Below are 5,279 nucleotides of genomic sequence, written 5' to 3' on the forward strand. Positions count from 1 at the left end.
GATACACTTTTCTATCGATTCACTCCATTCCTCTGAATTCAATACATTTCTTTATTTTATTATTTTTTTATTTTTTCTGAGAGCGAGAGAGAGACAGTGTGAGCAGGGGAGGGCCAGAGAGAGAGGGAGACACAGAATCCAAAGCAGGCTCCAGGCTCTGAACTAGCTGTCAGCACCAAGCCCGATGCGGGGCTCGAACCCACGAACCGTGAGATCATGACTTGAGCCGAAGTCGTGGCTTAACTGACTGAGCCACCCAGGCGCCCCTGACTTCAATATATTTCTTACTCATTCCTAGATATTTTATATGCTTAAATAACTAAAATAAGATCTTTTGTATTAATTGTATTTATATACTTAAATAACTAAAATAAGATCTTTTGTATTAACAAGCTAGCTATTGTTAATACGTGTGAAAACCACAGCATATAAAGTATTTATGTATCCTGGCCACCTAACTACACTCTTATTAATGCTAATAATATTTCTATCAGTGCTCTTAAATTTTCTTGGAAGGTAATTTTACAATTTCAAATTAATGATCACTTTCTTTCTTCTTTTCAATAACTATATCTTTTGTTTTCTAGTCCCATGGCTTTTTGCTTAGAGTGACATTAAATATCAGGTGGGAGGGATCATTCTTACTCTATTGCTGATTTTAATGGGAATGTCTTTTGTTCCCTATTCTCTACAAAGGTGGATATTAGTTTAGACAAATATTCTCTAACCTGTTAAATATTCTTTGTATCAATAGCATTTTAAAATTTATTTTTTAATGTTTATTTACTTTTGAAAGAAAGAGTGCAAGCAGGAGGTGTGGGGGTGGGGTGGGGGAGTGGGCAGAGAGAGAGGGAGACACAGAATCCAAAGCAGGCTCCAGGCTCTGAGCTGTCAGCACAAAGCCTGACACGGGGCTCGAACTCACAGAACGTGAAATCATGACCTGAGCTGAAGTCAGACACATAACTGACTGAGCCACCAACGTGCCCTCATAGCATTTTTAAATGTTAATTATTTCTGGGGCACCTGGGTGGCCCAGTCAGTTAAGTACCAACTCTTGATATCAGCTCAGGCCATGATCTTGCAGCCAGGAGATTGAGCCCTGAGTAGGGGTCCATGCTGGGTGTGGAGCCTGCTTGGGATTCTCTCTCTCCCTCTCCCTCTTTTTCTGCCCCTCCCCCATTCATGCTTCCTCTCTCTCTCTCTCTCTCAAAAATAAATATTTTTATGTGAATTATTTCCAATAAAAGTCTTTCTAAAATGTATTGACTTTTGTCTTCTTTAAACAAAAGATTCAAAATATAACTTTCCTCAAAGATTCAGAATCACTGGCTGCATATCCATTACTATAATGCTTTAGGTCACATACAACTTTCTTGACTCTGTATGACTATATCCCCTGAACACTAGATTTCTTGAAATCAGGGCTCTGCTTTTTATGTTTCTTTTCTGTGCCATTAAGTTGTCACTTCCTGCTGCTGTCAAGGCATGTGTCTCTAACTATTCCCTTTTACCCCAAGTTTTTCTAGATGTCTAAATTAGAAAACTCTACTTCTTAAAGTTACATATAAAATGAGAACAAATGCTGAGAAAGCACTTTCTTTATGAGTGAGTATGATCACAAAGAATCCCTAAGCCATTTTGGCTATGATTAAACTTCTCCCTGTATCCAGCTCTGCCCTGGGGGAGAGAGGCCTCCAGGTAGCTGAAGCATTTATTACCCCTACAGGTAAGGAAGTAAATATAAGCATGCTTTAAAAACTTCAATAACAGGGGCACCTGGGTGGCTCAGTTGGCTAAGCATCTGACTTCGGCTCAGGTCATGATCTCTCAGTTTGTGAGTTCGAGCCCCACATCAGGCTCTGTGCTGACAGCTCAGAGCCTGGAGCCTGCTTGGGATTCGATGTCTCTCTCCCCTCTCTCTCTGTCTCTAAAAGATAAATAAACATTAAGAAATTTAAAAAGAAAAGAACTTCAGTAACAAAACAGGAGGAAAGCACGTAGTAAAACAGAAAATTCATTAAACACCTCATTCTACAATCATTCAGGAGGCTTTCTATAAAGTTATTAGAAGATTTCATCCCAATCCATGATGAAAATTAGTGATGTCAGTAGCCTTCCTACTTTGGAAAGAGCGTGAAGGAGGAATGATAAATAACCTACAGGGGCAAGTGAATCTTGTCATATTTATCTTCCATGCTTATTGAAGTAATGACACGGCAGGAGGCTTTATGTAAGCTAGCAACTCTGGGGGTATATAATCCTGTAAGAGAAATGAATACGCCCACAAATGATTACAGTAAGAGTCATTGCCTGTGTGAGGGTTGGGGCTGCAATTTTCAGGCTCAAAGAAACACAGTCACTTGAGGCAGGAATATCAGAGAGGGGAAATGGGCACCCCTGTCACATGCCATGAGAAAACAACCATGGAACTAGGTCTGAGCCTGTGGGAATGGATGCCCGGGGTCGGTCACGCCCCTCTCCAGGGCTCTCCAGGCCACAGCTGGCGCAGGCCCACCCTCAGTCCCAAACCTGGCTTGTTTTCCCGACACTTGGAAGATTCCACATATCCTCCTTGTATACCAGTCTTACTTTTGTTGCCAAATGGCCTACAAATATTTCCTTTAAGTAAGCACACATATTTTAAACAACTGAGCTTTTGCATTGAAATGTAATACATGCATGTGGCTCAAGAAAAAAAAGAATTAAACAGTACAAGTAACTATGCAGTTACAAATGAGTGTCCCTTTTATCCCACTCCCCCAGACTCCCTTCCCAGGCACAACCACCAATTTTTAGTGTAACCTTCTAGAGATTTCTGCAAATGCATAAGCACATGTGACTAAGCACATGTATAAACACACACGTATAAGCACACATCCCTTTTAAACAGATGATACTAAGTTAGGCACCTTGTTCTGCATCTTGCTTTTTCTAATTGGTAATCCATCTTGGAGATGGGGTTAAGCCTTAACCTAACGGGCTCAGACTCCCTCCCATGATCCTTATAAGGAAAGATCATCTGTAAACCATGTGCAGGAATGGAGAGGGGACTCACCACGTGTCCCTCTGTCAGAACACAATTCTGCAAATCTGCTCGTGCTCAGGTCTCAGCCGGAAGGTCACCCTCAGCAATGTGTCTTCTTGGGTCACCTTTTCTATGGAATACTTGCTTTCTCATCCAGGAATATTCTTCCCCCAGAATCCTGTATGTTTTCTTCATACCATTTAGCAGAGTATCCAGCTACTTTCTTTGCCATTTACTGGCTCACCATGTGTCTCTTCCCACGAAACAGCACCTCCATGAGTGCCAAGGCCATGACTGTCTCGATCACTGCTATGTTCCTGTGTCCACCACACACTGCCCATGACAGGTGCTCTGTGCATACAGGATATGAAAATAAGTGTCATAACTGTACAAAGCCCCTTTATTTCCTGAGTGAGGGATAGATGAGGCAGTATGAGATCATGGAGACAAGAATGAACCCCAATTTATTGATGGAAAAACAGGTTTGGGAAGAAAGCACAACTTGTCTGAAGCCACATGGTGAGTGGCGCCAAAATTACAACCCACACATCATGATTCAAGACCCATACCTTTTCCACCTCTAGAAAATGCCAAGTTGTACTGATTGAATCTCAGCTTCCAAAATGCCAGTCCTCATTTTCAAGTTGGACCTTAACTCTGCAAATGTCCACAGATAAGGGGCCAAAACTTCTCACACTCCTTCCTCCAATTAAGATCTAAGGATGTGTCCCAGGCCACCCCAGGAAGCAGCTAGTCCCTCACCAGACACAAACTGTCCTCCTCACATTTGACAGCTGTCAGGGATTTGGGGCTCCAGGGAGAACCCAGTAATTTCCACTCACGCTTGCATGGCCATCCTGGAGGGAAGAGGACAGGACATCGATCACCTCCCCCCCCCCCCCCCCCCCCCCCCCCCCCCCCCCCCCCCCGGTCATTACAGGCCTGTGTGCTTCGGCATGCGCCCCCTAGCTGCACAGCCCAGGCCGGAGAGGCAAGAACAGGTATGTGGCCCCGCAGGGAAATGTGCTCTTCCTCAAACGGGACAGGCTTTCTGGGAGCCACCTCGCTAGCTGGCCCATTGGCAGGCATTGCAGGCCAACCGCAGAGCTCTTCCGTGTGGTGAGAAAAGGGCCCTAGGAGCAGCTGGCTCCCCTGGGACTTGAAGCAAGCATTCGATCTTCATGGCTGGTCCTGGTCAGACCCTGACCACCATCATTAGATGAACAACAAGACTTTGCCACTGGGGCAGACTTTAGTGTTTTGTTGACTTACATCCTCTATAAAGAGACCATAAGAGCTTCCAAGCCAAAACAGTCTTAAAAATAAAAAGAGTACCCTTAATACTTATGCCAGGATTTCAGACATGAACCAGGAATGTCCCAGGCAAAGCTGGAATATATCACCCTAACTACGGCAACAGTCTGCTATTCCTAACGGCCCCAAACACATCTCCGAGCTTGGCTCATCTTCCAAAGGACTCCCCCAGCTGCACATCCTCCCCTGCCTGGCATTTATAAAACTATTCCCAAGCATTTTCACATCCATATAACACTCTTGTGAACCATAAAAACAAGCATAATCTCCCCGTTAAAAACAAAGATATTTTAAAAAGGAGGGAGGGCATCATGCCTGGGTGGCTCAGTTGGTTGAGCATCTGACTTCGGCTCAGGTCATGAAGTCGTGGGTTCAAACCCCACATCAGGCTCTGTGCTGACCGCTCAGAGCCTGGAGCCTGCTTCAGAGTCTTTGTCACCCCTCTCTGTTTGCCCCTCTCCCACTCATGCTCTGTCTCGCTGTCTCTCAAAAATAAATAAATGTTAAAAAAAATAATAATAAAGAAAAGAAATAAAAACAAAGATAAAGGCATAGTAAGGTAATGGTCAAGGACCCACAGAAGTTCCTGGCAGAGATCAGCACTATTTATAGATCTATTTAGGACATGATCAAGTAGGTCGCAAATAAGTTTGACCTTTGACATCCACTATTTCCTCCATTGATAGGTCAAGCACTATAGTGCAAGAAAACAAGGGAAGGAAAAGCATTAGGGAACATCCTAACCCAAACCAGTGAATATGGAGAACAGAGGAGCCTGAGTAGCACTTGTGAAGGCAGACAGAGGGCAGGAAAAGGAGAAGCAGCCTGGCCCACTCGGTGGACACTTAGAGGTCCTGGGGACTAGTCCAAGTGCGGGAGTGTCAAGGCAGGACACATGGGAGATCCCACTTTGGGGTGGGAAGCAGGAAACACTAGA

The 5,279-nt window shown here is 44.1% G+C and overlaps 1 non-coding gene across 1 annotated transcript; it reads left to right on the forward strand.

The window, feature by feature from the left end:
- The first annotated feature begins 4,655 nt into the window (after positions 1-4,655).
- TRNAR-UCG lies at positions 4,656-4,733 on the forward strand. Its single transcript has one exon. It is a non-coding gene; the product is annotated as a tRNA-Arg (tRNA).
- The last annotated feature ends 546 nt before the right edge of the window (positions 4,734-5,279 follow it).

The sequence above is a fragment of the Hyaena hyaena genome, unplaced genomic scaffold (genome assembly GCF_003009895.1).
Source record: "Hyaena hyaena isolate Hyena2069 unplaced genomic scaffold, ASM300989v1 scaffold_214, whole genome shotgun sequence".
Classification (NCBI taxonomy): domain Eukaryota; kingdom Metazoa; phylum Chordata; class Mammalia; order Carnivora; family Hyaenidae; genus Hyaena; species Hyaena hyaena.